At 37.7% G+C, this 13,846-nt stretch overlaps 1 non-coding gene across 1 annotated transcript; it reads right to left on the bottom strand.

Annotated features, from left to right (window-relative positions):
* Positions 1 to 826: 826 nt before the first annotated feature.
* On the bottom strand, positions 827 to 933 carry LOC140858254 (small nucleolar RNA R71). The gene has a single exon (XR_012141821.1). It is a non-coding gene; the product is annotated as a small nucleolar RNA R71 (small nucleolar RNA).
* Between the last annotated feature and the right edge of the window lie 12,913 nt (positions 934 to 13,846).

Raw genomic sequence — 13,846 nt, 5'->3', positions numbered from 1 at the left:
CCTGAGGGTGGTTTGTTAAATTGGTTCAATTGCTGGCCTGGCCAACTCGTTTGGTGTCTAGAAAGGCAACGATGAGTGAACCTCCCACCTCTTATACTTACCTGGCTAACTAGTTGATCAATCTCCACTTGGAAGGTTTGAAGGGTCATCTTGGAACAGTTAGGAGCTGTCTAGATTTAGGTTAACCCTAGGATAGATTGAGTTTAATTTATTGATTCACTTGTTTGAAAAAAAAAAAAAATTTAAAATTTAAATTAATTTGGTTACTTTTCTTTAGATTTAGGACTCCTTAGGATCTTCTCTTTAGAACTTTTTCTCTTTTCTTTCTTTTCCTTATACATAAAAATTTTATAAAAAAAAAAAAAAAAATTGTATAAACATCGAGAACCGTACACCTCGTGTGTGGAGAAGAGTGTCGGGTCGTCTAGTTAGAATTGAGTCAATTCCTGTTGTTCCAATGGCTGAACCAATCCAACCCATGACCCTTAAGGATTTGTGTTATCCAGTTGGCTCCATCCAACCATCTTGTATCAGGTTGCCACAACCCACAGCTAACAATTTTGAAATCAAACCTCAAATCATAAATATGCTTCCAAAATTCACAGGATTAGAAGATGCTTATATATTTATTAGAGAATTTGAGGAGGTATGTGCAACCATGAAACTGCAATTAACAGAGGATGAGGTCAAACTTAGATTAATCAACTTTGCCCTTAAGGACAATGCTAAGAAGTGGCTTTATAGTCTGCCAAACTATTCTGTCACTACTTGGGAGGGCTTTGTGAGAACATTTTTAAAAAAGTATTTCCCCCATCATAAAACAGCTAGGATTAGGAATGAAATAAATCAATTTTACCAACTAGCTGGTGAATCATTTTGGAAGTACTTTGATCGTTTCAAGAATCTTTTGACCCAATGCCCACACCATGGAATAGAAACTTGGAGACTATGCCAGATCATCTATGAGGGGTTAGATTCAAACTCAAGAACCATGCTAGAGTCCATGTGCCAAGGCCAATTTATGGACAAAGAAACTACTGAAGCTTGGCAATTCTTAGAAGACCTAGCCGAGAAAAATTTACAGTGGGAAACAATTAGGGAACCTGATAAAGCTACACCTTCAAGAGGAGGAATGCATCAAATTCAACCAACCCTAGCATCAGAGGCCAAGATTGCAACCTTAACACGTAGATTGGAAGCCTTAGAATTACAGAGACCAGCCAATGTAAATCAAATATCTGCACCCATGTGTAAAGGGTGCAATGCACCAGACCATGTCTTAGAAGAATGTTCCTACTCGAATGAGTGTGCACAGGTGAATGCCACCTATCAAGGACCATTGAACAATCCTTATGCACCCACATATAACCCAGGTTGGAGGAATCACCCGAATTTCTCATGGTCCCAGAATCCTAATGTAGGCAATCCAAATTTCAATCAGCAAAATCTAAGGTCCAACCCAGTAATGAACAACCCGCCAGGCTTCCATGATAATGACAAGAAAATTACCTCTTTAGAGAAAAGCCTAGAAGCCATGATGAAGACACATACCAGCTTTATGCAAACCACGGGTCAATTCATAAATAATAACACCCAAGCTATAGCCCGTCTGGAAATGCAAGTAAGTCAGCTGGCTTCGACCATTAGTGAACGAGAACATGGTAGGTTACCTAGCCAACCTGAGCCAAATCCTAGGAACCAAAATGGTCCACGACCCCAACAAGGAAACCAAGTTAATGGTGTAAATGCCATTCATACCTTAAGATCAGGAAAACAAATAGACAATAAGGTAGTTGCACTTGATGATATAGATGACTCATCTGCCGAGTCACCTTCTAAAACTACTACCTTTCAACCTCAAGCACCAGAAACTGAAAATTCACCTAGTCCAGTACTTAAAAGTCCTAGAGCTCCTTTTCCAAACAGACTGAAATCCAATAAATCTGAACATTTAGATAAAATTTTAGAGGTATTTAAACAAGTCCAAGTTAATATTCCTCTTTTAGATATAATCCATCAGGTTCCAACTTATGCCAAATTTTTAAAAGATCTCTGCACTAGGAAAAGGACCACTAATGTACCAAAGAAAGCATTTTTGGCTGCAAGTGTCAGTTCATACCTATCTAGCCATGTGCCAATTAAATATAAGGACCCTGGAGCTCCAACAATTTCTTGTGTTATTGGAGAAACCAATATAAAAAAGGCCTTGCTAGATCTAGGAGCTAGTGTGAATATCCTTCCATATTCGGTGTATGAACAACTAGGATTAGAAAAACTTCAACCTACTGGGATCACATTACAGTTAGCCGATAGATCTCTCAGGATCCCTAAGGGAATGGTCGAGGATGTTCTGATAAAGGTTGAAAATTTCATTTTTCCTGTAGATTTTATTGTTTTAGAGACTGAGCCAGTTGCGAATCCTAAAGGACATATACCTGTCATTTTAGGAAGACCATTCTTAGCTACGGCCAATGCTGAAATCAATTGTCGAAATGGTCTAATGAAGTTATCCTTTGGGAATATGACCATTGAGCTTAATGTTTTTAACTTAGAACATGAATCCTCTTCTCATGCTGATGTCAATGTAGTCCAAGATGGTATTTATGAATCCATTGACATTAGTGATAATGAAGTCGACCTAGAGTCTAACCCCTGGTTAATCCATGAGTCTGAGGATGTCAATGAAATACTTAAAGAAAATCAGATTAATCAAGAATCGACACTTCCTACTGAACCAATCATTGAGATGGTGAAACCATCACCTAAACCATCGATAGAGGAAGCACCCATTTTAAAACTGAAACCCCTCCCAGAACATCTCAAGTATGCATATCTAGGACCCAAAGAAACTTTGCCTGTAATTATTACATCAGACCTAGATCCCAAGCAAGAGGAGGAGTTAGTGTCAGTTCTAAAAGCAAATCAGGAAGCAATAGGTTGGACCATAGCAGATATCAAAGGAATAAGCCCTTCTATAGTTCAACATAGAATATACTTAGAGGAAGAGGCTAAACCAACAAGAGAAGCCCAAAGAAGGCTTAATCCAGTTATGAAGGATGTAGTTAAAAAGGAGATTCTGAAACTCCTAGATAGTAGAATAATTTATCCTATTTCTGATAGCTCTTGGGTAAGCCCAGTTCAAGTAGTACCCAAGAAATCTGGGGTAACAGTGGTCCAAAATGATGCAAACGAACTTATCCCAACTAGGACCCAAACAGGATGGAGGGTCTGTATAGACTATAGAAAGTTGAATGCTGCGACAAGGAAAGATCACTTTCCTTTGCCATTTATTGATCAAATGTTGGAAAGACTAGCCAGACAAGAGTTTTACTGTTTTCTTGATGGATACTCCGGTTACAACCAGATCCCCATAGCCGCTGAAGATCAAGAAAAGACTACATTCACCTGTCCATTTGGTACTTTTGCCTATAGACGAATGCCCTTTGGACTATGTAATGCACCGGCAACCTTTCAGAGATGCATGATCAGCATGTTTTCAGATATGATAGAACGATTTCTAGAAATTTTTATGGATGACTTTTCTGTTTTTGGTCTAACCTTCTCCGAGTGTCTGAATCACCTGCAATTAGTTCTAAAACGATGTAAGGAGAAGCACCTAGTTCTCAACTGGGAAAAATGTCAGTTTATGGTCAAACAGGGAATAGTTCTTGGCCATGTCATTTCTAAAAAGGGGATTGAAGTGGACAAGGCCAAAATAGATCTAATTGCAAGTCTTCCACCACCTAAATCTGTGAAAGAAATACGTTCATTTTTAGGTCATGCTGGATTCTATAGAAGGTTTATTTCCAACTTTAGCAAAGTAGCACGTCCACTGACTAATCTTTTGGCAAAGGATACCAAATTTGAATTTACTCATGAGTGCTTGGAATCCTTTGAATTTCTAAAAAATGCACTTGTATCAGCTCCAATCATTCATCCTCCTGTCTGGTCTGAACCATTTGAATTAATGTGTGATGCGTCCGATCATGTTGTGGGCGCAATCTTAGGTCAACGAATAAATAAGCTGCCTAGAGTGATATATTATGCAAGTAAAACCTTAAATGATGCGCAGCTTAACTACACCACAACTGAGAAGGAGTTCCTTGCCGTTGTCTTTGCTTTAGAGAAATTTAGATCTTATTTGGTTGGGACCCACACCATTGTTTACACCGATCACTCAGCCATTAGACATCTCCTAGCAAAGAAGGATGCCAAGGCACGTTTAATCAGATGGATTTTGCTCCTTCAAGAATTTGACCTAGAAATTAGGGACAAGAAAGGCACTGAGAACGTTGTAGCAGATCATTTATCCCGAATTCCAGTTGCACCATCTAGTGAACCACCCATCAATGAATCTTTCCCAGATGAGCAACTCATGTCTTTGTCTACTGAACCTTGGTTTGCTGATATTGTAAATTATTTAGCCATAGGCAAGATACCTTCTCATTGGACTAAGCAGGATAAATATAAATTTTTTGCCCAAGTGAAGTATTTCATTTGGGATGATCCTTATCTTTTTAAACAATGTCCTGATCAAATTATTAGAAGGTGTATCCCAGATAACGAAGTCATGAATATTTTATCTTTTTGTCATGATCAAGCATGTGGGGGTCACTTCGCGTCTAAGAAAACTGCTGCTAAGGTTCTCCAATGTGGTTTTTATTGGCCCAATTTGTTTAAGGATGCTTATGAATATTGTAAAAGTTGTGCTCAATGTCAGAAAATGGGTCGAATCACCAAGCGACACATGATGCCACTCAACCCAATCTTGGTAGTTGAAGTTTTTGATGTTTGGGGAATCGATTTCATGGGACCATTTCCAAATTCCTTTGAAAATAAATATATTCTAGTAGCAGTTGATTATGTTTCAAAGTGGGTAGAAGCAATTGCATGTAGAACACCCGATAGCAAAATGGTCATTAAGTTTCTTAAAGAAAATATTCTCTCCCGTTTCGGTATTCCTAGGGCAATCATTAGTGATCGGGGAACCCATTTTTGTAACCGACTTTTTGCAACATTGATGAAAAAGTATAATGTCACCCACAAATTGACCACACCATATCATCCTCAAACTAGTGGACAAGTTGAAGTGTCAAACCGACAAATCAAACAAATTCTGGAAAAAACTGTTAGTGCCAATAGAAAGGATTGGTCTTTGAAATTAATTGATGCACTTTGGGCATACCGAACCGCTTTCAAGACCAATCTAGGAATGTCTCCTTATAGGATTGTGTTTGGTAAACCATGTCACTTGCCTATTGAGATAGAACACAAAGCCATGTGGGCCATCAAACAACTAAATACAAATTTGAACGATGCTGGAAACCATAGAAAGCTTCAGTTGAATGAATTAGAAGAACTTAGAAATGAAGCCTATGAAAATGCAAAGATATACAAGGAACGAACCAAAGCATTTCATGATCAATCAATTATGAGAAAAACTTTCAATATCGGACAAAAGGTACTCTTATATAACTCTAGATTACATCTGTTTCCAGGAAAGCTTAGGTCTAGATGGACAGGACCATTTTTAGTAAAGGAAGTCTTTTCACACGGAGCTGTTGAGATTGAAAACCCAAGTAATGGTGTTATCTTTAAAGTTAATGGTCAACGATTAAAACCATTCTTGGAATTACCTGTCAAGACTATTGAAGATGCCATGGTTCTTTATGAACCAACTTATTCTGATTAAGTTGCTTCGAGGTTTGGTCTGGCTGAAGACATAAAACTTAGCGCTTCTGGGAGGCAACCCAGCTTATTTAATTTCTAATGCTTTCTTTGTTTTCAGTTTGCTTAGGACAAATAAATTAGATAAACTCCATTGGGGACAATGTCGGTCAAGTTGAGGGGAGAGCTTGAACAAAATCAGATGTTATCATTTCCTTTTCCTTCTACTATGAGTTATTTCTTGCATTTAATATATTATGTAAAAAAATAAAAAATAAAAAAATAATAAAAATACATATATATATATATATATGAAATAAATTAATCTATAAAAGAAATAAGAGTAAGTTAGAAAGTATTTGCTAATGTAGTGAGTCACGGAGAAGATTAGCTGGTTAGACTCTTGGTGGCTTAGGTCATTTAAAGACTATTAGCACTTCCAATTGCACATGCACACTAACAAGGTAAAGTAGGTGTTAATTGTAAGGCCAATTAAGGATTTGAGTATTATTTAAATTAGATAATTTTCTCTACACCCCAATTGAAGAAATTTGAATTTAAGGAAAGAGCTACCTGCCTGAAATAAAATGCAAAACACAGAGTAAATGTGGATTGCCCTAAGCCTAGTAACCGGGTCTCTTCACCTAAGTCAAGTGTTGAGATTCGCGTCAAACGGTGGTGGGAAGGCCAGGATGCTCAGCAAAAAAAAAAAAAAAAAAAAAAAAAAAAAAAAAACAGTGTGAAAGCTACCTTAGTTCTTTGTTTAATCTGGGGTGTATAGAAAATTAATCGAACTAAGTTATGAAAAATGATACAATTGGCCTGTACAAGTTAATACTGAAATACTAAGTTAGTTATCACTCACACAAGTGCTATAAAACTTTAAGTGTACTCTAAGAAAGCTTCTAAGTAGACTGACTACCGATTCTAATTCGAAGCTCATTACTTAGTAATACTAGAAAACTTCTTGAATTTCGATCTTAAATTAATTTGCAAAGAAAGGATCTTTTTGGAATATGATCTTATTTTGGTACATTGCTAAGGGACTAGCAATGATTAAGTTGGGGGGTGTGATTTATGTCACAAATTGACATAAAAAGTATCAATTAATATCTAAATTATCTAACTTTATTAAGAAATTGATACTTGTTATTATATTTTGCAGAAGAAGAGATCATCAATAGAAAGAACAAGGAAAGAGGATTCCAACGGCGCAAATTTTATGCAAAACGGAGTTAAATTGACCCAGAAATTGAAGAATGAAGAAAGAAGACTCAATTGGGTCAAACCCGAGTCAAATCAGATCAAAATTGGTCAAAAATCAACTGATTTGGTGATCTGGTTAGCCGCCTGGTCCACAGCAACAGGCGCATGGACCATGGACCCATCGACGCACCATAAACCCCCTAAAACCTCTTAGTCCCACATCGGAAGTTTTGAAAATCTTATAACCCCCAAATGCCTATAAAAAGCCCCCAAAGGCCCTTGTTTTATGTATTCTTCCTTCCGATCAAGCTTGTAACCCTAGATAGTGGGGTTTTTAGCTCTCTTTTCAAGCCTCGAGCTTTGAGGTTTTTGTAATAAATTTTTTTTTATATATAAAATCTTCTTTTTATGCAAAAAAAAAATAAATAAAATAAAATAAAATAAAATAAAAAAAATAAAAAAAGAATTTTTTTTTTTTTTTTGCATAAAAAGAAGATTTTATATATAAAAAAAAATTTATTACAAAAACCTCAAAGCTCGAGGCTTGAAAAGAGAGCTAAAAACCCCACTATCTAGGATTACAAGCTTGATCGGAAGGAAGAATACATAAAACAAGGGCCTTTGGGGGCTTTTTATAGGCATTTGGGGGTTATAAGATTTTCAAAACTTCCGATGTGGGACTAAGAGGTTTTAGGGGGTTTATGGTGCGTCGATGGGTCCATGGTCCATGCGCCTGTTGCTGTGGACCAGGCGGCTAACCAGATCACCAAATCAGTTGATTTTTGACCAATTTTGATCTGATTTGACTCGGGTTTGACCCAATTGAGTCTTCTTTCTTCATTCTTCAATTTCTGGGTCAATTTAACTCCGTTTTGCATAAAATTTGCGCCGTTGGAATCCTCTTTCCTTGTTCTTTCTATTGATGATCTCTTCTTCTGCAAAATATAATAACAAGTATCAATTTCTTAATAAAGTTAGATAATTTAGATATTAATTGATACTTTTTATGTCAATTTGTGACATAAATCAGTCATTAGTATATTATTTTTATATTTCGAAAGACCACAATGTGATTGTGAGTCGAAATGCTATTTTTCTTAAAAAATAGTTTATTCAAGATGTTGGCATCGGAAGAATAATTAAGCTCAAGGAGAATGTCTCCCAAGAGCAATGAGCTAAAGAACCTGAGGAACCTAATCAATCAGAATCAGTCCTAACATAACCTCTTCCACCTCGTAGATCGATTAGGGTTTCCCATCATCCTGAAAGGTACTTAGGTACCATACAAGAGGATGTAGAGAAAATATTCCTCATGGGAAATGGGGTTCATGGTGATGATCCCAAGACCTATGATGAGGCGATATCAGATATCTACTTTGAGAAATAGTTAGAGGCAATGAGATCAGAAATTGACTCGATGCACTCAAACCAAGTCTGGACCTTGGTAGATCCACCTGAAGGTATTGTACCTATTGGGTGTAAATGGATCTTCAAGAGAAAGATAGGTGCAGATGGGAATGTGGAGACATTCAAGGTTAGGCTCGTAGCGAAAGGTTATAGTCAGTGCGAAGGCATTGAATATCAGGATACCTTCTCGTCTGTAGCCATGCTAAAATCCATCCGCACATTGCTTGCTATTTCAGCCTATTTTGATTATGAAATATGACAAATGGACGTGAAAATGGCTTTCTTAAATGGATATCTTGAGAAAGATATCTATATGGAATAGCCGCTTGGTTTCACATCCAGTGATGATGAACACAAGGTCTGTAAACTGCAAAGGTCCATTTATGGACTTAAGCAAGCATCTCGAAGTTGGAATACTCGTTTCAATGATGTGATCAAAATGTTTGGTTTTATCAAGAATGAAGAAAAACCATGTGTGTTCAAAAAGGTCAGTGGGAGCGCAGTTCTCTTCCTCGTATTGTACGTGGATGACATCCTCCTAATTGGGAATGACATTCTCATGTTGACCTCAGTCAAAGTATGGTTGTCTAAGGAGTTCTCTATGAAAGATCTAGGAGAGGCATCCTTTATACTAGGTATTAAGGTCTATAGAGATAGACCAAATAGGATGCTAGGACTTTCATAGAAGATGTACATAGAGAAGGTGCTAAAGAGGTTTAGCATGGAAAACTCCAAAAGAGGTTTATTGCCTTTTAGACATGGCATTCATCTATCCAAGAAGATGTGCCCTAGCACACCTGAGGAGATTGAATGCATGAGCAAGATCCCTTATGCTTCGGCAATAGGGAGCCTCATGTATGCCATGCTATGTACACGACCTGATATAGCCCATGTTGTGAGTGTCACAAGCAAATATCAGTCGAATCCAGATGAAGAGCACTGGACTTCTGTGAAATGTATCCTTAAGTACTTGAGAAGGACTAAGGATATGTTTCTAGTCTTTGGGAATGGAGAACTCCAGATTCAGGGATATATAGACTCAGACTTTATGTCTGATATAGATGATCGAAAGTCGACATCTGAGAGTCTATTCATTTGCAATGGTGGTGCAGTTAGCTGAAAGAGTTCCAAGCAAATGGTGATTGCAGATTCCACTATGGAGGCAGAGTATATTGCTACATCAGAAGATGCAAAGGAGGCATTCTGGTACAATAAGTTTGCCGTAGAACTTAGAGTGATGTCATCGGATGTCATCCCTCTTTACTGCGACAATAATGGTACCATAGCGCTAGCTAAGGAGCCAAGGTCTCACTAAAAATCTAAGCACATCGAGCGGCGATTCCATCTGATCCATGATTACCTCGAAAAAGGTTATGTTGAGGTCAAGAGAGTCAACTCCACAAACAATGTGGCAGACCCGCTGACTAAGCCATTGGGCCAATAGAAGATCGAAGCCCACCTTGAGAAGATGGGACTTAGATATGTAGCCAATTGGCATTAGGTCAAGTGGGAGTTTGTTAGATGTGTGCCCTAGATGCCAGATCGGCTGACATATTCCTGTACAAATCTAAGGGCAAAATTATAATTTTGACTATAAATGAATAAAAAGGTTATTCTTCTATCACATTATGTACATTGTGTCTGTGATACATCCTTTGAGTTAGTGAAAATGTTAATTCATATTTTCAAGAGTTGAAAATTTAAGGCATGAATTTACATAACTAACTCATAAACTGCTCCTGACCATCGGATCTTTACGAGGATGGTGATCGATCCGAAAGGTTGTTGTACGATCGCTTTCTTAGGATAGATGAGTCTTAAGTCTATGGTGTGGAGACATCAGAGTGAGAGTACAGGTATTCATTGAGAACGAGAGTACTGAGCGTGACCACCTCGAGCAGTCATAAGGAAGTCTACCTTCTCATCGATGACTAGCTTGATGCTGCAGTTGTGTGTCTAGTTCTTTGACCTGAGGTGCATCGACGGTTCACCTTAAGTGTGTTATAGTTTGACTACACCATAACTCGGTCTCCTAGCCATTCAGAATCCAGAGGTGTATGTTGGCTGTAGCATATCCATTGTAGGAACCAGATCGCACCAAGATGGGATCTATCAACCTCAGTAGATGTGAGGAGTTGTCCTATGGTGATCAAAAGATCGAGTCCTTAAGCCCATGGCCATGGCAGAGTGAAATAATGAAAAATAATTTTCCATTGGTGTTTCACATCAGACTCGGATCGATCGATTGATTCATATGACTGATGTTGGGTTTGACGAGTTCACCTTAACCCTAATTCAGTCGAGACTCATGATAGAGGAACTCAATCACACAGGTAGCTGCACCAAGAAGTTCATCTTCAGTTCTGATGGGTTGCCACCATATACTGCTAGGTGTCACTGATGGATTTTGGGAGTAATTAGAATGATTTTGATGATCGATCATTCTAATTGTCTGAATCAGAAGAGTTCTGGACTATCGAAAGGAGTTTCGATGATGTCGATGATGAGATCACGACATATCTCATTACCATACAGAATTGAACTTAACTGGGTCACACAAACAAGGGTTAGGGTCTGGATGTCATCAATTGGGCTATCCCAATTAATTTGGATAAGATCCAATTAGATTCAAGAAAATCGTGCTAGCACTCGATTGAGCCTAACTTTCTCCTCATGTATTCTTTTCTGTCTCTACTGAGCCAAATGTGATCTGGCTCATCCAGAGAACCTTAGAAAGGTTTCTCTCAGTCTAATTGAAGCTTGTCCAATTTAGAAATGGCTTGTCTTAATTCATGAGATGAATTTAAGACAACACCTGCTAATTTCTAGCACCTGCCAATTTCATTTTAGGACATCTGTCAAAAGTTGACATATGGGTCTTAAACTGAAGAGGACTTATTGGAGAATTTTTGTGGAGTGTCCACATACCTAAGCCTAATTAAATTGGGTACCATAATCAGATTATGGCGTGAGCCCAATTGGATTTAAGTGGGTGCCCTAAATGGATAAGAACCAAGGAGTCCTGATAAACTTGGACTCTTTGGTGCCACTCTATTTGTGCTTATCCAATGTTGGCACCACCTTTTGGAGATAAGGTGAGGTTCTTATCTGATATGATCAGATGACATCACTCCACCAATCAAAATTTTTCCAAAATTTATTAGAATTTTTTGATTGGTCGAATGATGTGGCACTGCACAGCATACAGAAATTATATAAACCCTGCTGCACCTATGGTTTCGAGATAGAACTTATTTTATGCAAAAAATCTATTAGCTGCTACCCCCTCCTCTCTTCTCTACATCCTCCCTATTCTCCTTTCTCTGCTCTTCATGTCCAAGAAGTTGGACGTTCATCTGGCAAAGGTACAAGGCGTGGTGACGCCTGGAACAGAAGGCTGCAGGACATCTTCGACTGGCTGCTGCTCCAACTTCAGAAGGAGTTCTGAAGTACTTTCAAATCAGATATTGATCTAATTTTTGGAGCATAGAATCGTGAGGAGAGGACATTCTAGATCCTACCTGAGTAGATACTGGTAGAGGCCAGGCACTTGCGTGGCTAAATCAGAACCTCAGGCAGTGCTGCGATCATCTACAGGGTAATTAGATTACCCTTAAGGTATGTCTATATTTCTCATACTTTTAGATTTAATTTTAGATTTTAAATATTAGATAATAAAATTAGATCTAATAGATATTATATCTGAAATAGCGTAGGATAAAAATATAAAATTTATTCTGCCCCAGATTTGGTGAAATCTGGAAGATCCTACACAGGAAAAAGGCGATTTTTCCCTTCATTTATATTAGTGTCTCACACAAGTAGCTTATGAGATCAGCTACCCTTTCTACCAAGCATACATAGGATGTGCTAGTTCTTCCAGAACATCGATCCCCGACTCAATATAAGACCCTCTAACTAGGAATGTTCTAGATCAAGATTTTAGGATTTTAGGTCTTATAGGTATGATCTCATCATAATCCTAAAATCATTGCCCTGATCTATGGGATTCATCATGATCTCACTTAAAAATATAAGATGCAGCACATGATGAAATAAAAAAATATCTTTTATTAATATAAAATATTATTTACATAAGTCTGAAATATTACAAGAAAAATCCCTTATATACATAAGTCGATTGGCTTGTAGGGCATATTTTTTTCAATTTTTCACTTGCACTAAAGCTAATTGCTCTTATATTTTAACCCCATACAATCGAGGTGGCAATCGAACTACTGCTGTGGTAGAGCATTAGTGAATGGGTCTGCTATGTTGTTCTTTGTATCTACTCGTTCAATGACTACATCTTATTTTTCGACAATCTCACGAACGAGTTGGAAGCACCTTAGAATGTGCTTGGATTTATGATGAGATCTTGGTTCGTTTGCTTGAGCAATAGCTCCAGTATTGTCACAGTAAAGTGGTACTGGATTCTCAATCTCAAGAACAACACCCAATTCGATGATGAACTCTTCATTCAGACAGCTTCCTTGGCGGCTTCACTTGCAGCAATGTATTCTACCTCAGTGGTTGAGTCAGCTACATCTACTGCTTGAAACTCTTTCAGCTTACTGCTCCACCATTCAGAGTAAAAATATATCCTAAAGTAGATTTGCGATCATCAGGGTCTGACTGAAAACTAGAATTAGAATACCCATCTAGTTTTAGATAAGATCCCCCATAAACTAAAAAAATATCTTTAGTTCTTCTCAAATACTTAAGAATATTTTTTACTATTTTCAAACGATCCTCTCCTAGATCAGCCTAAAAGTGATTAGCAATGCCTAAGGCACATGCAACATCAGGCCTGGTATATAGCATTGCATACATGATTGATTCTACTGCCAAAGCATAGGGAATAGAACTCATTCTTTTCCTCTCTTTAGGTGTCTTAGGAGACATTTTCTTAGAGAGATGTATACCTTGACTCATGGGTAAGTAACCTCTCTTACTCCCATCCATGCTGAACCTTTTCAGCACAAGGTCACGTACCTTGACTGGGATAAGCCTAGCATCCTTTTAGATCTATCTCTATAGATCTTTATACCAAGTATAAAGGATGCTTCACCCAAATCTTTTATGAAAAATTTAGATGATAGCCATAACTTGATCGATTGTAACATTGGGATATCATTCCCAATGAGAAGTATGTCATCCACATACAAAACTAAGAAGACAGTGACACTTCCACTAGTCTTCTTATATACACAAGGTTTATCCATATTTTTGATGAAGTCATATTCTCTGACTATTATGTTAAAACAGATGTTCTAGCTCTTCGAGGCCTGCTTTAATCCATAAATAATTTTTTTAAGCTTACATACTTGATTTGATTTGTCACTTGAGACAAATCTTTTTGGTTGGGATATATAGACCTCTTCCTCAAGATAACAAATAAGAAAGACGGTCTTTACATCCATTTGCCAGATTTCATAATCATGGTATGTAGCTATAGCAAGCATAATCCGAGTTGATTTTAGCATGGCAACAGGTGAAAATTTTTCATCATAATCGATGCTCTATTTTTGCCTGAAACCCTTAGCCACCAATCTGGCTTTGTAGG

Source organism: Elaeis guineensis, chromosome 5 (genome assembly GCF_000442705.2).
Source record: "Elaeis guineensis isolate ETL-2024a chromosome 5, EG11, whole genome shotgun sequence".
NCBI lineage: Eukaryota > Viridiplantae > Streptophyta > Magnoliopsida > Arecales > Arecaceae > Elaeis > Elaeis guineensis.
The sequence above is the reverse complement of the archived record's forward strand: the minus strand, read 5'-3'. Positions and strand labels throughout refer to the sequence as shown.